Source organism: Clarias gariepinus, chromosome 5 (assembly GCF_024256425.1).
Source record: "Clarias gariepinus isolate MV-2021 ecotype Netherlands chromosome 5, CGAR_prim_01v2, whole genome shotgun sequence".
NCBI classification, from domain to species: Eukaryota; Metazoa; Chordata; class Actinopteri; order Siluriformes; family Clariidae; genus Clarias; species Clarias gariepinus.
The window spans coordinates 3,732,501-3,753,918 of NC_071104.1; the positions used below are offsets into that span (position 1 = coordinate 3,732,501).

The 21,418-nt window shown below is 43.4% G+C and overlaps 1 protein-coding gene and 15 non-coding genes across 16 annotated transcripts in view; 8 read left to right on the forward strand and 8 right to left on the reverse strand.

Moving 5' to 3' along the window:
• Nucleotides 1-21,418, reverse strand: part of LOC128524461 (nuclear factor 7, brain-like) — a 561,325-nt gene that overhangs the window by 362,123 nt on the left and 177,784 nt on the right. The window lies entirely within an intron of this gene.
• Nucleotides 1,267-1,340, forward strand: trnat-ugu (transfer RNA threonine (anticodon UGU)). The gene has a single exon. It is a non-coding gene; the product is annotated as a tRNA-Thr (tRNA).
• trnas-aga (transfer RNA serine (anticodon AGA)) lies at nt 3,232-3,313 on the reverse strand. The gene has a single exon. It is a non-coding gene; the product is annotated as a tRNA-Ser (tRNA).
• trnat-ugu (transfer RNA threonine (anticodon UGU)) lies at nt 5,418-5,491 on the forward strand. The gene has a single exon. It is a non-coding gene; the product is annotated as a tRNA-Thr (tRNA).
• On the forward strand, nt 6,191-6,264 carry trnat-agu (transfer RNA threonine (anticodon AGU)). Its single transcript has one exon. It is a non-coding gene; the product is annotated as a tRNA-Thr (tRNA).
• trnal-cag (transfer RNA leucine (anticodon CAG)) lies at nt 7,075-7,157 on the reverse strand. Its single transcript has one exon. It is a non-coding gene; the product is annotated as a tRNA-Leu (tRNA).
• Nucleotides 7,425-7,506, reverse strand: trnas-aga (transfer RNA serine (anticodon AGA)). The gene has a single exon. It is a non-coding gene; the product is annotated as a tRNA-Ser (tRNA).
• On the forward strand, nt 9,612-9,685 carry trnat-ugu (transfer RNA threonine (anticodon UGU)). The gene has a single exon. It is a non-coding gene; the product is annotated as a tRNA-Thr (tRNA).
• trnat-agu (transfer RNA threonine (anticodon AGU)) lies at nt 10,370-10,443 on the forward strand. Its single transcript has one exon. It is a non-coding gene; the product is annotated as a tRNA-Thr (tRNA).
• trnal-cag (transfer RNA leucine (anticodon CAG)) lies at nt 11,254-11,336 on the reverse strand. The gene has a single exon. It is a non-coding gene; the product is annotated as a tRNA-Leu (tRNA).
• On the reverse strand, nt 11,604-11,685 carry trnas-aga (transfer RNA serine (anticodon AGA)). Its single transcript has one exon. It is a non-coding gene; the product is annotated as a tRNA-Ser (tRNA).
• On the forward strand, nt 14,542-14,615 carry trnat-agu (transfer RNA threonine (anticodon AGU)). The gene has a single exon. It is a non-coding gene; the product is annotated as a tRNA-Thr (tRNA).
• Nucleotides 15,753-15,834, reverse strand: trnas-aga (transfer RNA serine (anticodon AGA)). The gene has a single exon. It is a non-coding gene; the product is annotated as a tRNA-Ser (tRNA).
• On the forward strand, nt 17,940-18,013 carry trnat-ugu (transfer RNA threonine (anticodon UGU)). Its single transcript has one exon. It is a non-coding gene; the product is annotated as a tRNA-Thr (tRNA).
• Nucleotides 18,702-18,775, forward strand: trnat-agu (transfer RNA threonine (anticodon AGU)). The gene has a single exon. It is a non-coding gene; the product is annotated as a tRNA-Thr (tRNA).
• trnas-aga (transfer RNA serine (anticodon AGA)) lies at nt 19,913-19,994 on the reverse strand. The gene has a single exon. It is a non-coding gene; the product is annotated as a tRNA-Ser (tRNA).

Here is a 21,418-nt window from a genome sequence, read left to right on the forward strand (position 1 = left end):
GGGACCTTTGCAAGCATCAAATCAAGTGTATGAGGCTCATTCACAGAAACGCAACAGAATAATGCTGCTGCCAAATCGTCATTCGTGTGGTAACATGATGTCTCGGATTTGTAGGACCTTATACCACAAAACGTTTAATCTATGGGTGATGAGGAGATACCTTATTTAATATGTTATCTAGCGCTTACTCCAGTGTGTATATGTTGAAGTCTCCATGCTACAGTGCTATCCAAGCAGTGTCTACTGCAACAATCATCTGTTGGTGCGAAAGCTATCCCTTTCTTGCCTTTCTTACAGCCAGAGTTGAATAACTTTGCAAGTCAGACAGGGATCTGTGGCAAATTCCATGGTGAAATCAAGGCATTCTGTGGACGCTGTTGACAGCTTGTGGGATCAGCACCTGCCATAGTTGTTTGCATTTGGTGGAATTTGATTAGTAGCAACAGAAAAGCATCTGCCCAATGAACTCGAGCATCCATGAATCTTGGAGAGCCTGAAAAAAAACACCCTGGTTGGCTCTGTGATGCAATGGATAGCGTGTTGGACTTCTGGACTCAGCTGTGGAGCTATTCAAAGGTTGCGGGTTCGATGCCCCGCCAGAGACACTAACTTGTTACCTTCTTTTTATCCACACACCATGTCTAAAATGAAATCTTTGGTCAGGAATCCCTGTTCAAGATGCACTTTCCTATGTGCCATATTTGATTGAATGACTTGTCAGCTGATTTTAAGAAATATCATTGTTTTCCACATGTTTCCGCCCATTTGTCCCAAATCAAGCCCTCAGCTCAACTCCAGCTTCAACAAAAGGTTACGACATTGATTCACGCAATCCTTATGGGACAAAGAGCCAAAGTCCACAGCAGCAATCTGATGAACGCTTGCTTGCTTTTAGATGTGCATGGCATGTGGATTTTAATTCCTCCCCCCCTGACTGTTGTGATATGCTTGTTAGGACTATGGCTGGAGATCAGCCATAACCTTTTGTTTGCTGTGGCTTGTGTGCCATTTACAGATCTAAAACTTGACATTTTCTTAAGGATTTTCACCCGTTTTGGGATCTTATCAAGCCGAAATCAAAGTTAGGATGTGCAAACAAACATCAAAGCATTTGCATGGCATCGCTGGTTGAGTACTCGTCTTACGAGCTCAGCGAGGTTTGCATGCGGATGGAGGAAATATTAGTATTGCAATCAGATTACGTCTTGGCCAGGAGAGTCTCGGTTAAAAGTGCTGGGTCATGCCTAAGGTGCCGCGCAGGCCATTGGCACTGTGGCTTAGCTGGTGAAAGCACCTGTCTTGTAAACAGGAGATCCTGGGTTCAAATCCCAGCAGTGCCTGTTGTGAGTTTCATCTCTTGGTACACCAGACAAGGTCTGGGTCCAACTGCATGAGGAACTCAAGGCTTAAGTGCTTGTGGTCTCAGGTTGTGGCAGGGTATCTTGCTTTCAGCCAGGATTTCTGCTCAGTTTTCATGTGTTTTCCAGAGGTAGACACCTGTCCATGGTGTCAAGCAAGGTAGCTCTATTCCTCCCACAGAAGTGAATGAAAACTGGTATTTTGATTTGCAAGAATTGAATCATTTTCTGAGTAGCCGTGGAACATTTGCCTGATGTTGACATTTGGTTACATTTAAATGAGGACAATGGCTGTCAATAAGCTAGTATATATATATATATATATATATATATATATTTTTTTTTTTTTTTGCTGTAAACTGTATGCCAGTTGCAAATATATAACATACAGTGTGTTTGAAATTTGTTTATTTTTGCAAGCCTGAAATCTACTGCAACAGGCATGATCTTTGCCTGCAATGAACTTGGAACAACCTGAGTCGAAACACCATGACTGGCAGTTTTGGCGTGCTCTGTGAAGCATGGTATAGCACTGTGGGACTTCATTCATGGTCCTATCATGCTGCATGCCAGTGGAGACAATCTTAGCTTGATAGTCAAGTTCCTGTGCTGGAGCATCTCAGATACGCGAGAGTATATGCAAGAGGCTAAGGTTTGGTTGTGGCGCTGTGGCTTAGTTGGTTAAAGTGCCTGTCTAGTAAACAGAAGATCCTGGGTTCGAATCCCAGCAGTGCCTCTCACTGTGCACCTCTGTTGCTATGCAGGTCAGACTGGTTTCTGTGGAAAAAGGAAATCTTTGCTTTATGTCTGACCATTAAATGGGTTAAGGTCACACAATGCACAAGCTTTCTGATTAGCCAAGTTTACAGTCCGATCTTGTGTATCCGTAGGTCATTAGCTATATTGCAAATTGTACATGGCCCAATTGCCCAAGATTGCACTACACACTGCACTTCAATATATATAAATATATGTGTATGTATACATAAAATTACATTACTGAAAGCTCGCTTGTGCCCATTTTCTAAGAAAGCATACAGTGATAAGTTGCTGAAAGCTACTACGATCCGATGTGGATGTCTTTGTCTGATCCAGAGTAGACGTTTTACCTTAGCAAAACAGGAAAGCAGTTTAGAGAGCAACCTCTCCAACCATCTATGGGCAATGCTGCAAAATACAGACAGAAAGATAAAATGAACCTATGTATCATGAACAATGATAACTTTTCATACCCAATTGTCAAATAGAAGCTGAATACTTGACTTCACCAATCAAACATGTGCTGGGACATCTCAAAAGAATTTTTCAGCATGCGTGAAAAGGAAGTTCAGCTCAGAACCTGTAGCCTGGATTTTGGCACCCTGCTCCGGGCTTTGCCTCAACAACACAACCATGTCTACATCGTCCAAAAAATTGAAGAAGCAAGCGCTTGATGAAGAAAAGTGCCAACTTCTTCGCTAGCAAGCAAAGCTATGCTGTGAGAGGTCAAGGTTATTGATGCAGATCCATACATGATTTCCTAAATGCAACAAAGAGAAGGGGCTCTTGTCAGAAGTGGGATTCGAACCCACGCCTCCAGGGGAGACTGCGACTCGGCCATCCTGACACGGCGGTCTCTAGAAAGGTCACGTCTTGCACGGATTACCGATCGGATGTCTATGAGGCAGCTTGTCATTGGAAGACAGATCAACGTTGGGAAGGGGTGACAGGATTTCTCCACCAAAGCAGCAGCTATTGAGGATGAAAAGGGGGCAGGATGTCACCATTTTGTCTTCAGCAAATCACCAACTCTTAAGGGCATGAGGAAATTTGTTACAAATCACAGCCACAACACAATGAGTTGCAACATGTCTTTCTTGCGCAATATAACAGACGTAATCGGCAGGATTCGAACCTGCGCGGGGAGACCCCAATGGATTTCTAGTCCATCGCCTTAACCACTCGGCCACGACTACACCGCGTGTGCTTACATACTGTGGGCCCGTGGTTGAATAGACTTTTGCCACGTCTGATTTCATGACTTGACCTCCTCCCCAAAGCAAGCGCTAGATCTTTCCAATACACGCAAGTGTATCGGTTGGCTTAAGTTCAGGATTTTTAGGCTTCAGACAGGAACCACGTTCACGTTTTACCTTAGAAAAACAGCAAAGCAGTTTAGAGAGCAGCCTCTGCAACCATACATGCTGCAAAATACAGTGAGAAAGATGAAATAATCCTATAAATCATAAACAAGACAACTTTTCATACCCCATCATCATCCAGAAGCTGATTCCTTGACTTCTGCATTCAAACATGCGGTGGAACATCTCAAAAGAATTTTTCAGTATCTGTGAAAATGAAGTTCAGCTCAGTGCTTTGCCTCAACAACACAACCATGTGCAGAGACGTCTAGTAAACAGGAGATCCCAGGAGAGGTGAACAGGAGCATTTAAATCCCAGCAATGCCTCTTGAGGGGCACTTCTGTTGCTATGCAGATCAGACTGGTTTCAGTGGAGGAAATGAAATCTTTGCTTCATGTCTGACCGTTAACAGCTCATGGGTTAAAGTCACACAATGCACAAGCTTTCTGATTAGCCAAGATTAGAGTCCTATCTTGTGTATCCCTAGCACAACTGCTGTCAACATTATGATCCGGTCATTAGCTACATTGCGACTGCATATCTTTTTACCACACCTTTAAACATTTGTCTGTTAGGACGATGACTAGAGCAGATAATTTCTTGCATGTGCATTGGTTTGGCTGCCTTCTTCTGACATATAATTTGACCTGTGGTTGCGATTATTCAGCTGTTGGGGACCTTTGCAAGCATCAAATCAAGTGTATGAGGCTCATTCACAGAAACGCAACAGAATAATGCTGCTGCCAAATCGTCATTCGTGTGGTAACATGATGTCTCGGATTTGTAGGACCTTATACCACAAAACGTTTAATCTATGGGTGATGAGGAGATACCTTATTTAATATGTTATCTAGCGCTTACTCCAGTGTGTATATGTTGAGGTCTCCATGCTACAGTGCTATCCAAGCAGTGTCTACTGCAACAATCATCTGTTGGTGCGAAAGCTATCCCTTTCTTGCCTTTCTTACAGCCAGAGTTGAATAACTTTGCAAGTCAGACAGGGATCTGTGGCAAATTCCATGGTGAAATCAAGGCATTCTGTGGACGCTGTTGACAGCTTGTGGGATCAGCACCTGCCATAGTTGTTTGCATTTGGTGGAATTTGATTAGTAGCAACAGAAAAGCATCTGCCCAATGAACTCGAGCATCCATGAATCTTGGAGAGCCTGAAAAAAAACACCCTGGTTGGCTCTGTGATGCAATGGATAGCGTGTTGGACTTCTGGACTCAGCTGTGGAGCTATTCAAAGGTTGCGGATTCGATGCCCCGCCAGAGACACTAACTTGTTACCTTCTTTTTATCCACACACCATGTCTAAAATGAAATCTTTGGTCAGGAATCCCTGTTCAAGATGCACTTTCCTATGTGCCATATTTGATTGAATGACTTGTCAGCTGATTTTAAGAAATATCATTGTTTTCCACATGTTTCCGCCCATTTGTCCCAAATCAAGCCCTCAGCTCAACTCCAGCTTCAACAAAAGGTTACGACATTGATTCACGCAATCCTTATGGGACAAAGAGCCAAAGTCCACAGCAGCAATCTGATGAACGCTTGCTTGCTTTTAGATGTGCATGGCATGTGGATTTTAATTCCTCCCCCCTGACTGTTGTGATATGCTTGTTAGGACTATGGCTGGAGATCAGCCATAACCTTTTGTTTGCTGTGGCTTGTGTGCCATTTACAGATCTAAAACTTGACATTTTCTTAAGGATTTTCACCCGTTTTGGGATCTTATCAAGCCGAAATCAAAGTTAGGATGTGCAAACAAACATCAAAGCATTTGCATGGCATCGCTGGTTGAGTACTCGTCTTACGAGCTCAGCGAGGTTTGCATGCGGATGGAGGAAATATTAGCATTGCAATCAGATTACGTCTTGGCCAGGAGAGTCTCGGTTAAAAGTGCTGGGTCATGCCTAAGGTGCCGCGCAGGCCATTGGCACTGTGGCTTAGCTGGTGAAAGCACCTGTCTTGTAAACAGGAGATCCTGGGTTCAAATCCCAGCAGTGCCTGTTGTGAGTTTCATCTCTTGGTACACCAGACAAGGTCTGGGTCCAACTGCATGAGGAACTCAAGGCTTAAGTGCTTGTGGTCTCAGGTTGTGGCAGGGTATCTTGCTTTCAGCCAGGATTTCTGCTCAGTTTTCATGTGTTTTCCAGAGGTAGACACCTGTCCATGGTGTCAAGCAAGGTAGCTCTATTCCTCCCACAGAAGTGAATGAAAACTGGCATTTTGATTTGCAAGAATTGAATCATTTTCTGAGTAGCCGTGGAACATTTGCCTGATGTTGACATTTGGTTACATTTAAATGAGGACAATGGCTGTCAATAAGCTAGTATATATATATATATATATATATATATATATATATTTTTTTTTTTTTTTTTTTTTTTTTTTTTTGCTGTAAACTGTATGCCAGTTGCAAATATATAACATACAGTGTGTTTGAAATTTGTTTATTTTTGCAAGCCTGAAATCTACTGCAACAGGCATGATCTTTGCCTGCAATGAACTTGGAACAACCTGAGTCGAAACACCATGACTGGCAGTTTTGGCGTGCTCTGTGAAGCATGGTATAGCACTGTGGGACTTCATTCATGGTCCTATCATGCTGCATGCCAGTGGAGACAATCTTAGCTTGATAGTCAAGTTCCTGTGCTGGAGCATCTCAGATACGCGAGAGTATATGCAAGAGGCTAAGGTTTGGTTGTGGCGCTGTGGCTTAGTTGGTTAAAGTGCCTGTCTAGTAAACAGGAGATCCTGGGTTCGAATCCCAGCAGTGCCTCTCACTGTGCACCTCTGTTGCTATGCAGGTCAGACTGGTTTCTGTGGAAAAAGGAAATCTTTGCTTTATGTCTGACCATTAAATGGGTTAAGGTCACACAATGCACAAGCTTTCTGATTAGCCAAGTTTACAGTCCGATCTTGTGTATCCGTAGGTCATTAGCTATATTGCAAATTGTACATGGCCCAATTGCCCAAGATTGCACTACACACTGCACTTCAATATATATAAATATATGTGTATGTATACATAAAATTATATTACTGAAAGCTCGCTTGTGCCCATTTTCTAAGAAAGCATACAGTGATAAGTTGCTGAAAGCTACTACGATCCGATGTGGATGTCTTTGTCTGATCCAGAGTAGACGTTTTACCTTAGCAAAACAGGAAAGCAATTTAGAGAGCAACCTCTCCAACCATCTATGGGCAATGCTGCAAAATACAGACAGAAAGATAAAATAAACCTATGTATCATGAACAATGATAACTTTTCATACCCAATTGTCAAATAGAAGCTGATTCCTTGACTTCACCAATCAAACATGTGCTGGGACATCTCAAAAGAATTTTTCAGCATGCGTGAAAAGGAAGTTCAGCTCAGAACCTGTAGCCTGGATTTTGGCACCCTGCTCCGGGCTTTGCCTCAACAACACAACCATGTCTACATCGTCCAAAAAATTGAAGAAGCAAGCGCTTGATGAAGAAAAGTGCCAACTTCTTCGCTAGCAAGCAAAGCTATGCTGTGAGAGGTCAAGGTTATTGATGCAGATCCATACATGATTTCCTAAATGCAACAAAGAGAAGGGGCTCTTGTCAGAAGTGGGATTCGAACCCACGCCTCCAGGGGAGACTGCGACCTGAACGCAGCGCCTTAGACCGCTCGGCCATCCTGACACGGCGGTCTCTAGAAAGGTCACGTCTTGCACGGATTACCGATCGGATGTCTATGAGGCAGCTTGTCATTGGAAGACAGATCAACGTTGGGAAGGGGTGACAGGATTTCTCCACCAAAGCAGCAGCTATTGAGGATGAAAAGGGGGCAGGATGTCACCATTATGTCTTCAGCAAATCACCAACTCTTAAGGGCATGAGGAAATTTGTTACAAATCACAGCCACAACACAATGAGTTGCAACATGTCTTTCTTGCGCAATATAACAGACGTAATCGGCAGGATTCGAACCTGCGCGGGGAGACCCCAATGGATTTCTAGTCCATCGCCTTAACCACTCGGCCACGACTACACCGCGTGTGCTTACATAGTGTGGGCCCGTGATTGAATAGACTTTTGCCACGTCTGATTTCATGACTTGACCTCCTCCCCAAAGCAAGCGCTAGATCTTTCCAATACACGCAAGTGTATCGGTTGGCTTAAGTTCAGGATTTTTAGGCTTCAGACAGGAACCACGTTCACGTTTTACCTTAGAAAAACAGCAAAGCAGTTTAGAGAGCAGCCTCTGCAACCATACATGCTGCAAAATACAGTGAGAAAGATGAAATAATCCTATAAATCATAAACAAGACAACTTTTCATACCCCATCATCATCCAGAAGCTGATTCCTTGACTTCTGCATTCAAACATGCGGTGGAACATCTCAAAAGAATTTTTCAGTATCTGTAAAAATGAAGTTCAGCTCAGTGCTTTGCCTCAACAACACAACCATGTGCAGAGACGTCTAGTAAACAGGAGATCCCAGGAGAGGTGAACAGGAGCATTTAAATCCCAGCAATGCCTCTTGAGGGGCACTTCTGTTGCTATGCAGATCAGACTGGTTTCAGTGGAGGAAATGAAATCTTTGCTTCATGTCTGACCGTTAACAGCTCATGGGTTAAAGTCACACAATGCACAAGCTTTCTGATTAGCCAAGATTAGAGTCCTATCTTGTGTATCCCTAGCACAACTGCTGTCAACATTATGATCCGGTCATTAGCTACATTGCGACTGCATATCTTTTTACCACACCTTTAAACATTTGTCTGTTAGGACGATGACTAGAGCAGATAATTTCTTGCATTTGCATTGGTTTGGCTGCCTTCTTCTGACATATAATTTGACCTGTGGTTGCGATTATTCAGCTGTTGGGGACCTTTGCAAGCATCAAATCAAGTGTATGAGGCTCATTCACAGAAACGCAACAGAATAATGCTGCTGCCAAATCGTCATTCGTGTGGTAACATGATGTCTCGGATTTGTAGGACCTTATACCACAAAACGTTTAATCTATGGGTGATGAGGAGATACCTTATTTAATATGTTATCTAGCGCTTACTCCAGTGTGTATATGTTGAGGTCTCCATGCTACAGTGCTATCCAAGCAGTGTCTACTGCAACAATCATCTGTTGGTGCGAAAGCTATCCCTTTCTTGCCTTTCTTACATCCAGAGTTGAATAACTTTGCAAGTCAGACAGGGATCTGTGGCAAATTCCATGGTGAAATCAAGGCATTCTGTGGACGCTGTTGACAGCTTGTGGGATCAGCACCTGCCATAGTTGTTTGCATTTGGTGGAATTTGATTAGTAGCAACAGAAAAGCATCTGCCCAATGAACTCGAGCATCCATGAATCTTGGAGAGCCTGAAAAAAAACACCCTGGTTGGCTCTGTGATGCAATGGATAGCGTGTTGGACTTCTGGACTCAGCTGTGGAGCTATTCAAAGGTTGCGGGTTCGATGCCCCGCCAGAGACACTAACTTGTTACCTTCTTTTTATCCACACACCATGTCTAAAATGAAATCTTTGGTCAGGAATCCCTGTTCAAGATGCACTTTCCTATGTGCCATATTTGATTGAATGACTTGTCAGCTGATTTTAAGAAATATCATTGTTTTCCACATGTTTCCGCCCATTTGTCCCAAATCAAGCCCTCAGCTCAACTCCAGCTTCAACAAAAGGTTACGACATTGATTCACGCAATCCTTATGGGACAAAGAGCCAAAGTCCACAGCAGCAATCTGATGAACGCTTGCTTGCTTTTAGATGTGCATGGCATGTGGATTTTAATTCCTCCCCCCCTGACTGTTGTGATATGCTTGTTAGGACTATGGCTGGAGATCAGCCATAACCTTTTGTTTGCTGTGGCTTGTGTGCCATTTACAGATCTAAAACTTGACATTTTCTTAAGGATTTTCACCCGTTTTGGGATCTTATCAAGCCGAAATCAAAGTTAGGATGTGCAAACAAACATCAAAGCATTTGCATGGCATCGCTGGTTGAGTACTCGTCTTACGAGCTCAGCGAGGTTTGCATGCGGATGGAGGAAATATTAGCATTGCAATCAGATTACGTCTTGGCCAGGAGAGTCTCGGTTAAAAGTGCTGGGTCATGCCTAAGGTGCCGCGCAGGCCATTGGCACTGTGGCTTAGCTGGTGAAAGCACCTGTCTTGTAAACAGGAGATCCTGGGTTCAAATCCCAGCAGTGCCTGTTGTGAGTTTCATCTCTTGGTACACCAGACAAGGTCTGGGTCCAACTGCATGAGGAGCTCAAGGCTTAAGTGCTTGTGGTCTCAGGTTGTGGCAGGGTATCTTGCTTTCAGCCAGGATTTCTGCTCAGTTTTCATGTGTTTTCCAGAGGTAGACACCTGTCCATGGTGTCAAGCAAGGTAGCTCTATTCCTCCCACAGAAGTGAATGAAAACTGGCATTTTGATTTGCAAGAATTGAATCATTTTCTGAGTAGCCGTGGAACATTTGCCTGATGTTGACATTTGGTTACATTTAAATGAGGACAATGGCTGTCAATAAGCTAGTATATATATATATATATATATATATATATATATATATATATATTTTTTTGCTGTAAACTGTATGCCAGTTGCAAATATATAACATACAGTGTGTTTGAAATTTGTTTATTTTTGCAAGCCTGAAATCTACTGCAACAGGCATGATCTTTGCCTGCAATGAACTTGGAACAACCTGAGTCGAAACACCATGACTGGCAGTTTTGGCGTGCTCTGTGAAGCATGGTATAGCACTGTGGGACTTCATTCATGGTCCTATCATGCTGCATGCCAGTGGAGACAATCTTAGCTTGATAGTCAAGTTCCTGTGCTGGAGCATCTCAGATACGCGAGAGTATATGCAAGAGGCTAAGGTTTGGTTGTGGCGCTGTGGCTTAGTTGGTTAAAGTGCCTGTCTAGTAAACAGGAGATCCTGGGTTCGAATCCCAGCAGTGCCTCTCACTGTGCACCTCTGTTGCTATGCAGGACAGACTGGTTTCTGTGGAAAAAGGAAATCTTTGCTTTATGTCTGACCATTAAATGGGTTAAGGTCACACAATGCACAAGCTTTCTGATTAGCCAAGTTTACAGTCCGATCTTGTGTATCCGTAGGTCATTAGCTATATTGCAAATTGTACATGGCCCAATTGCCCAAGATTGCACTACACACTGCACTTCAATATATATAAATATATGTGTATGTATACATAAAATTATATTACTGAAAGCTCGCTTGTGCCCATTTTCTAAGAAAGCATACAGTGATAAGTTGCTGAAAGCTACTACGATCCGATGTGGATGTCTTTGTCTGATCCAGAGTAGACGTTTTACCTTAGCAAAACAGGAAAGCAGTTTAGAGAGCAACCTCTCCAACCATCTATGGGCAATGCTGCAAAATACAGACAGAAAGATAAAATAAACCTATGTATCATGAACAATGATAACTTTTCATACCCAATTGTCAAATAGAAGCTGATTCCTTGACTTCACCAATCAAACATGTGCTGGGACATCTCAAAAGAATTTTTCAGCATGCGTGAAAAGGAAGTTCAGCTCAGAACCTGTAGCCTGGATTTTGGCACCCTGCTCCGGGCTTTGCCTCAACAACACAACCATGTCTACATCGTCCAAAAAATTGAAGAAGCAAGCGCTTGATGAAGAAAAGTGCCAACTTCTTCGCTAGCAAGCAAAGCTATGCTGTGAGAGGTCAAGGTTATTGATGCAGATCCATACATGATTTCCTAAATGCAACAAAGAGAAGGGGCTCTTGTCAGAAGTGGGATTCGAACCCACGCCTCCAGGGGAGACTGCGACCTGAACGCAGCGCCTTAGACCGCTCGGCCATCCTGACACGGCGGTCTCTAGAAAGGTCACGTCTTGCACGGATTACCGATCGGATGTCTATGAGGCAGCTTGTCATTGGAAGACAGATCAACGTTGGGAAGGGGTGACAGGATTTCTCCACCAAAGCAGCAGCTATTGAGGATGAAAAGGGGGCAGGATGTCACCATTATGTCTTCAGCAAATCACCAACTCTTAAGGGCATGAGGAAATTTGTTACAAATCACAGCCACAACACAATGAGTTGCAACATGTCTTTCTTGCGCAATATAACAGACGTAATCGGCAGGATTCGAACCTGCGCGGGGAGACCCCAATGGATTTCTAGTCCATCGCCTTAACCACTCGGCCACGACTACACCGCGTGTGCTTACATAGTGTGGGCCCGTGATTGAATAGACTTTTGCCACGTCTGATTTCATGACTTGACCTCCTCCCCAAAGCAAGCGCTAGATCTTTCCAATACACGCAAGTGTATCGGTTGGCTTAAGTTCAGGATTTTTAGGCTTCAGACAGGAACCACGTTCACGTTTTACCTTAGAAAAACAGCAAAGCAGTTTAGAGAGCAGCCTCTGCAACCATACATGCTGCAAAATACAGTGAGAAAGATGAAATAATCCTATAAATCATAAACAAGACAACTTTTCATACCCCATCATCATCCAGAAGCTGATTCCTTGACTTCTGCATTCAAACATGCGGTGGAACATCTCAAAAGAATTTTTCAGTATCTGTAAAAATGAAGTTCAGCTCAGTGCTTTGCCTCAACAACACAACCATGTGCAGAGACGTCTAGTAAACAGGAGATCCCAGGAGAGGTGAACAGGAGCATTTAAATCCCAGCAATGCCTCTTGAGGGGCACTTCTGTTGCTATGCAGATCAGACTGGTTTCAGTGGAGGAAATGAAATCTTTGCTTCATGTCTGACCGTTAACAGCTCATGGGTTAAAGTCACACAATGCACAAGCTTTCTGATTAGCCAAGATTAGAGTCCTATCTTGTGTATCCCTAGCACAACTGCTGTCAACATTATGATCCGGTCATTAGCTACATTGCGACTGCATATCTTTTTACCACACCTTTAAACATTTGTCTGTTAGGACGATGACTAGAGCAGATAATTTCTTGCATTTGCATTGGTTTGGCTGCCTTCTTCTGACATATAATTTGACCTGTGGTTGCGATTATTCAGCTGTTGGGGACCTTTGCAAGCATCAAATCAAGTGTATGAGGCTCATTCACAGAAACGCAACAGAATAATGCTGCTGCCAAATCGTCATTCGTGTGGTAACATGATGTCTCGGATTTGTAGGACCTTATACCACAAAACGTTTAATCTATGGGTGATGAGGAGATACCTTATTTAATATGTTATCTAGCGCTTACTCCAGTGTGTATATGTTGAGGTCTCCATGCTACAGTGCTATCCAAGCAGTGTCTACTGCAACAATCATCTGTTGGTGCGAAAGCTATCCCTTTCTTGCCTTTCTTACAGCCAGAGTTGAATAACTTTGCAAGTCAGACAGGGATCTGTGGCAAATTCCATGGTGAAATCAAGGCATTCTGTGGACGCTGTTGACAGCTTGTGGGATCAGCACCTGCCATAGTTGTTTGCATTTGGTGGAATTTGATTAGTAGCAACAGAAAAGCATCTGCCCAATGAACTCGAGCATCCATGAATCTTGGAGAGCCTGAAAAAAAACACCCTGGTTGGCTCTGTGATGCAATGGATAGCGTGTTGGACTTCTGGACTCAGCTGTGGAGCTATTCAAAGGTTGCGGGTTCGATGCCCCGCCAGAGACACTAACTTGTTACCTTCTTTTTATCCACACACCATGTCTAAAATGAAATCTTTGGTCAGGAATCCCTGTTCAAGATGCACTTTCCTATGTGCCATATTTGATTGAATGACTTGTCAGCTGATTTTAAGAAATATCATTGTTTTCCACATGTTTCCGCCCATTTGTCCCAAATCAAGCCCTCAGCTCAACTCCAGCTTCAACAAAAGGTTACGACATTGATTCACGCAATCCTTATGGGACAAAGAGCCAAAGTCCACAGCAGCAATCTGATGAACGCTTGCTTGCTTTTAGATGTGCATGGCATGTGGATTTTAATTCCTCCCCCCCTGACTGTTGTGATATGCTTGTTAGGACTATGGCTGGAGATCAGCCATAACCTTTTGTTTGCTGTGGCTTGTGTGCCATTTACAGACCTAAAACTTGACATTTTCTTAAGGATTTTCACCCGTTTTGGGATCTTATCAAGCCGAAATCAAAGTTAGGATGTGCAAACAAACATCAAAGCATTTGCATGGCATCGCTGGTTGAGTACTCGTCTTACGAGCTCAGCGAGGTTTGCATGCGGATGGAGGAAATATTAGCATTGCAATCAGATTACGTCTTGGCCAGGAGAGTCTCGGTTAAAAGTGCTGGGTCATGCCTAAGGTGCCGCGCAGGCCATTGGCACTGTGGCTTAGCTGGTGAAAGCACCTGTCTTGTAAACAGGAGATCCTGGGGTTCAAATCCCAGCAGTGCCTGTTGTGAGTTTCATCTCTTGGTACACCAGACAAGGTCTGGGTCCAACTGCATGAGGAACTCAAGGCTTAAGTGCTTGTGGTCTCAGGTTGTGGCAGGGTATCTTGCTTTCAGCCAGGATTTCTGCTCAGTTTTCATGTGTTTTCCAGAGGTAGACACCTGTCCATGGTGTCAAGCAAGGTAGCTCTATTCCTCCCACAGAAGTGAATGAAAACTGGCATTTTGATTTGCAAGAATTGAATCATTTTCTGAGTAGCCGTGGAACATTTGCCTGATGTTGACATTTGGTTACATTTAAATGAGGACAATGGCTGTCAATAAGCTAGTTATATATATATATATATATATATATATTTTTTTTTTTTTTGCTGTAAACTGTATGCCAGTTGCAAATATATAACATACAGTGTGTTTGAAATTTGTTTATTTTTGCAAGCCTGAAATCTACTGCAACAGGCATGATCTTTGCCTGCAATGAACTTGGAACAACCTGAGTCGAAACACCATGACTGGCAGTTTTGGCGTGCTCTGTGAAGCATGGTATAGCACTGTGGGACTTCATTCATGGTCCTATCATGCTGCATGCCAGTGGAGACAATCTTAGCTTGATAGTCAAGTTCCTGTGCTGGAGCATCTCAGATACGCGAGAGTATATGCAAGAGGCTAAGGTTTGGTTGTGGCGCTGTGGCTTAGTTGGTTAAAGTGCCTGTCTAGTAAACAGGAGATCCTGGGTTCGAATCCCAGCAGTGCCTCTCACTGTGCACCTCTGTTGCTATGCAGGTCAGACTGGTTTCTGTGGAAAAAGGAAATCTTTGCTTTATGTCTGACCATTAAATGGGTTAAGGTCACACAATGCACAAGCTTTCTGATTAGCCAAGTTTACAGTCCGATCTTGTGTATCCGTAGGTCATTAGCTATATTGCAAATTGTACATGGCCCAATTGCCCAAGATTGCACTACACACTGCACTTCAATATATATAAATATATGTGTATGTATACATAAAATTACATTACTGAAAGCTCGCTTGTGCCCATTTTCTAAGAAAGCATACAGTGATAAGTTGCTGAAAGCTACTACGATCCGATGTGGATGTCTTTGTCTGATCCAGAGTAGACGTTTTACCTTAGCAAAACAGGAAAGCAGTTTAGAGAGCAACCTCTCCAACCATCTATGGGCAATGCTGCAAAATACAGACAGAAAGATAAAATGAACCTATGTATCATGAACAATGATAACTTTTCATACCCAATTGTCAAATAGAAGCTGATTCCTTGACTTCACCAATCAAACATGTGCTGGGACATCTCAAAAGAATTTTTCAGCATGCGTGAAAAGGAAGTTCAGCTCAGAACCTGTAGCCTGGATTTTGGCACCCTGCTCCGGGCTTTGCCTCAACAACACAACCATGTCTACATCGTCCAAAAAATTGAAGAAGCAAGCGCTTGATGAAGAAAAGTGCCAACTTCTTCGCTAGCAAGCAAAGCTATGCTGTGAGAGGTCAAGGTTATTGATGCAGATCCATACATGATTTCCTAAATGCAACAAAGAGAAGGGGCTCTTGTCAGAAGTGGGATTCGAACCCACGCCTCCAGGGGAGACTGCGACTCGGCCATCCTGACACGGCGGTCTCTAGAAAGGTCACGTCTTGCACGGATTACCGATCGGATGTCTATGAGGCAGCTTGTCATTGGAAGACAGATCAACGTTGGGAAGGGGTGACAGGATTTCTCCACCAAAGCAGCAGCTATTGAGGATGAAAAGGGGGCAGGATGTCACCATTATGTCTTCAGCAAATCACCAACTCTTAAGGGCATGAGGAAATTTGTTACAAATCACAGCCACAACACAATGAGTTGCAACATGTCTTTCTTGCGCAATATAACAGACGTAATCGGCAGGATTCGAACCTGCGCGGGGAGACCCCAATGGATTTCTAGTCCATCGCCTTAACCACTCGGCCACGACTACACCGCGTGTGCTTACATACTGTGGGCCCGTGGTTGAATAGACTTTTGCCACGTCTGATTTCATGACTTGACCTCCTCCCCAAAGCAAGCGCTAGATCTTTCCAATACACGCAAGTGTATCGGTTGGCTTAAGTTCAGGATTTTTAGGCTTCAGACAGGAACCACGTTCACGTTTTACCTTAGAAAAACAGCAAAGCAGTTTAGAGAGCAGCCTCTGCAACCATACATGCTGCAAAATACAGTGAGAAAGATGAAATAATCCTATAAATCATAAACAAGACAACTTTTCATACCCCATCATCATCCAGAAGCTGATTCCTTGACTTCTGCATTCAAACATGCGGTGGAACATCTCAAAAGAATTTTTCAGTATCTGTGAAAATGAAGTTCAGCTCAGTGCTTTGCCTCAACAACACAACCATGTGCAGAGACGTCTAGTAAACAGGAGATCCCAGGAGAGGTGAACAGGAGCATTTAAATCCCAGCAATGCCTCTTGAGGGGCACTTCTGTTGCTATGCAGATCAGACTGGTTTCAGTGGAGGAAATGAAATCTTTGCTTCATGTCTGACCGTTAACAGCTCATGGGTTAAAGTCACACAATGCACAAGCTTTCTGATTAGCCAAGATTAGAGTCCTATCTTGTGTATCCCTAGCACAACTGCTGTCAACATTATGATCCGGTCATTAGCTACATTGCGACTGCATATCTTTTTACCACACCTTTAAACATTTGTCTGTTAGGACGATGACTAGAGCAGATAATTTCTTGCATGTGCATTGGTTTGGCTGCCTTCTTCTGACATATAATTTGACCTGTGGTTGCGATTATTCAGCTGTTGGGGACCTTTGCAAGCATCAAATCAAGTGTATGAGGCTCATTCACAGAAACGCAACAGAATAATGCTGCTGCCAAATCGTCATTCGTGTGGTAACATGATGTCTCGGATTTGTAGGACCTTATACCACAAAACGTTTAATCTATGGGTGATGAGGAGATACCTTATTTAATATGTTATCTAGCGCTTACTCCAGTGTGTATATGTTGAGGTCTCCATGCTACAGTGCTATCCAAGCAGTGTCTACTGCAACAATCATCTGTTGGTGCGAAAGCTATCCCTTTCTTGCCTTTCTTACAGCCAGAGTTGAATAACTTTGCAAGTCAGACAGGGATCTGTGGCAAATTCCATGGTGAAATCAAGGCATTCTGTGGACGCTGTTGACAGCTTGTGGGATCAGCACCTGCCATAGTTGTTTGCATTTGGTGGAATTTGATTAGTAGCAACAGAAAAGCATCTGCCCAATGAACTCGAGCATCCATGAATCTTGGAGAGCCTGAAAAAAAACACCCTGGTTGGCTCTGTGATGCAATGGATAGCGTGTTGGACTTCTGGACTCAGCTGTGGAGCTATTCAAAGGTTGCGGGTTCGATGCCCCGCCAGAGACACTAACTTGTTACCTTCTTTTTATCCACACACCATGTCTAAAATGAAATCTTTGGTCAGGAATCCCTGTTCAAGATGCACTTTCCTATGTGCCATATTTGATTGAATGACTTGTCAGCTGATTTTAAGAAATATCATTGTTTTCCACATGTTTCCGCCCATTTGTCCCAAATCAAGCCCTCAGCTCAACTCCAGCTTCAACAAAAAGTTACGACATTGATTCACGCAATCCTTATGGGACAAAGAGCCAAAGTCCACAGCAGCAATCTGATGAACGCTTGCTTGCTTTTAGATGTGCATGGCATGTGGATTTTAATTCCTCCCCCCCTGACTGTTGTGATATGCTTGTTAGGACTATGGCTGGAGATCAGCCATAACCTTTTGTTTGCTGTGGCTTGTGTGCCATTTACAGATCTAAAACTTGACATTTTCTTAAGGATTTTCACCCGTTTTGGGATCTTATCAAGCCGAAATCAAAGTTAGGATGTGCAAACAAACATCAAAGCATTTGCATGGCATCGCTGGTTGAGTACTCGTCTTACGAGCTCAGCGAGGTTTGCATGCGGATGGAGGAAATATTAGCATTGCAATCAGATTACGTCTTGGCCAGGAGAGTCTCGGTTAAAAGTGCTGGGTCATGCCTAAGGTGCCGCGCAGGCCATTGGCACTGTGGCTTAGCTGGTGAAAGCACCTGTCTTGTAAACAGGAGATCCTGGGTTCAAATCCCAGCAGTGCCTGTTGTGAGTTTCATCTCTTGGTACACCAGACAAGGTCTGGGTCCAACTGCATGAGGAACTCAAGGCTTAAGTGCTTGTGGTCTCAGGTTGTGGCAGGGTATCTTGCTTTCAGCCAGGATTTCTGCTCAGTTTTCATGTGTTTTCCAGAGGTAGACACCTGTCCATGGTGTCAAGCAAGGTAGCTCTATTCCTCCCACAGAAGTGAATGAAAACTGGCATTTTGATTTGCAAGAATTGAATCATTTTCTGAGTAGCCGTGGAACATTTGCCTGATGTTGACATTTGGTTACATTTAAATGAGGACAATGGCTGTCAATAAGCTAGTATATATATATATATATATATATATATATATATATATATATATATATTTTTTTGCTGTAAACTGTATGCCAGTTGCAAATATATAACATACAGTGTGTTTGAAATTTGTTTATTTTTGCAAGCCTGAAATCTACTGCAACAGGCATGATCTTTGCCTGCAATGAACTTGGAACAACCTGAGTCGAAACACCATGACTGGCAGTTTTGGCGTGCTCTGTGAAGCATGGTATAGCACTGTGGGACTTCATTCATGGTCCTATCATGCTGCATGCCAGTGGAGACAATCTTAGCTTGATAGTCAAGTTCCTGTGCTGGAGCATCTCAGATACGCGAGAGTATATGCAAGAGGCTAAGGTTTGGTTGTGGCGCTGTGGCTTAGTTGGTTAAAGTGCCTGTCTAGTAAACAGGAGATCCTGGGTTCGAATCCCAGCAGTGCCTCTCACTGTGCACCTCTGTTGCTATGCAGGTCAGACTGGTTTCTGTGGAAAAAGGAAATCTTTGCTTTATGTCTGACCATTAAATGGGTTAAGGTCACACAATGCACAAGCTTTCTGATTAGCCAAGTTTACAGTCCGATCTTGTGTATCCGTAGGTCATTAGCTATATTGCAAATTGTACATGGCCCAATTGCCCAAGATTGCACTACACACTGCACTTCAATATATATAAATATATGTGTATGTATACATAAAATTACATTACTGAAAGCTCGCTTGTGCCCATTTTCTAAGAAAGCATACAGTGATAAGTTGCTGAAAGCTACTACGATCCGATGTGGATGTCTTTGTCTGATCCAGAGTAGACGTTTTACCTTAGCAAAACAGGAAAGCAGTTTAGAGAGCAACCTCTCCAACCATCTATGGGCAATGCTGCAAAATACAGACAGAAAGATAAAATGAACCTATGTATCATGAACAATGATAACTTTTCATACCCAATTGTCAAATAGAAGCTGAATACTTGACTTCACCAATCAAACATGTGCTGGGACATCTCAAAAGAATTTTTCAGCATGCGTGAAAAGGAAGTTCAGCTCAGAACCTGTAGCCTGGATTTTGGCACCCTGCTCCGGGCTTTGCCTCAACAACACAACCATGTCTACATCGTCCAAAAAATTGAAGAAGCAAGCGCTTGATGAAGAAAAGTGCCAACTTCTTCGCTAGCAAGCAAAGCTATGCTGTGAGAGGTCAAGGTTATTGATGCAGATCCATACATGATTTCCTAAATGCAACAAAGAGAAGGGGCTCTTGTCAGAAGTGGGATTCGAACCCACGCCTCCAGGGGAGACTGCGACTCGGCCATCCTGACACGGCGGTCTCTAGAAAGGTCACGTCTTGCACGGATTACCGATCGGATGTCTATGAGGCAGCTTGTCATTGGAAGACAGATCAACGTTGGGAAGGGGTGACAGGATTTCTCCACCAAAGCAGCAGCTATTGAGGATGAAAAGGGGGCAGGATGTCACCATTATGTCTTCAGCAAATCACCAACTCTTAAGGGCATGAGGAAATTTGTTACAAATCACAGCCACAACACAATGAGTTGCAACATGTCTTTCTTGCGCAATATAACAGACGTAATCGGCAGGATTCGAACCTGCGCGGGGAGACCCCAATGGATTTCTAGTCCATCGCCTTAACCACTCGGCCACGACTACACCGCGTGTGCTTACATACTGTGGGCCCGTGGTTGAATAGACTTTTGCCACGTCTGATTTCATGACTTGACCTCCTCCCCAAAGCAAGCGCTAGATCTTTCCAATACACGCAAGTGTATCGGTTGGCTTAAGTTCAGGATTTTTAGGCTTCAGACAGGAACCACGTTCACGTTTTACCTTAGAAAAACAGCAAAGCAGTTTAGAGAGCAGCCTCTGCAACCATACATGCTGCAAAATACAGTGAGAAAGATGAAATAATCCTATAAATCATAAACAAGACAACTTTTCATACCCCATCATCATCCAGAAGCTGATTCCTTGACTTCTGCATTCAAACATGCGGTGGAACATCTCAAAAGAATTTTTCAGTATCTGTGAAAATGAAGTTCAGCTCAGTGCTTTGCCTCAACAACACAACCATGTGCAGAGACGTCTAGTAAACAGGAGATCCCAGGAGAGGTGAACAGGAGCATTTAAATCCCAGCAATGCCTCTTGAGGGGCACTTCTGTTGCTATGCAGATCAGACTGGTTTCAGTGGAGGAAATGAAATCTTTGCTTCATGTCTGACCGTTAACAGCTCATGGGTTAAAGTCACACAATGCACAAGCTTTCTGATTAGCCAAGATTAGAGTCCTATCTTGTGTATCCCTAGCACAACTGCTGTCAACATTATGATCCGGTCATTAGCTACATTGCGACTGCATATCTTTTTACCACACCTTTAAACATTTGTCTGTTAGGACGATGACTAGAGCAGATAATTTCTTGCATGTGCATTGGTTTGGCTGCCTTCTTCTGACATATAATTTGACCTGTGGTTGCGATTATTCAGCTGTTGGGGACCTTTGCAAGCATCAAATCAAGTGTATGAGGCTCATTCACAGAAACGCAACAGAATAATGCTGCTGCCAAATCGTCATTCGTGTGGTAACATGATGTCTCGGATTTGTAGGACCTTATACCACAAAACGTTTAATCTATGGGTGATGAGGAGATACCTTATTTAATATGTTATCTAGCGCTTACTCCAGTGTGTATATGTTGAGGTCTCCATGCTACAGTGCTATCCAAGCAGTGTCTACTGCAACAATCATCTGTTGGTGCGAAAGCTATCCCTTTCTTGCCTTTCTTACAGCCAGAGTTGAATAACTTTGCAAGTCAGACAGGGATCTGTGGCAAATTCCATGGTGAAATCAAGGCATTCTGTGGACGCTGTTGACAGCTTGTGGGATCAGCACCTGCCATAGTTGTTTGCATTTGGTGGAATTTGATTAGTAGCAACAGAAAAGCATCTGCCCAATGAACTCGAGCATCCATGAATCTTGGAGAGCCTGAAAAAAAACACCCTGGTTGGCTCTGTGATGCAATGGATAGCGTGTTGGACTTCTGGACTCAGCTGTGGAGCTATTCAAAGGTTGCGGGT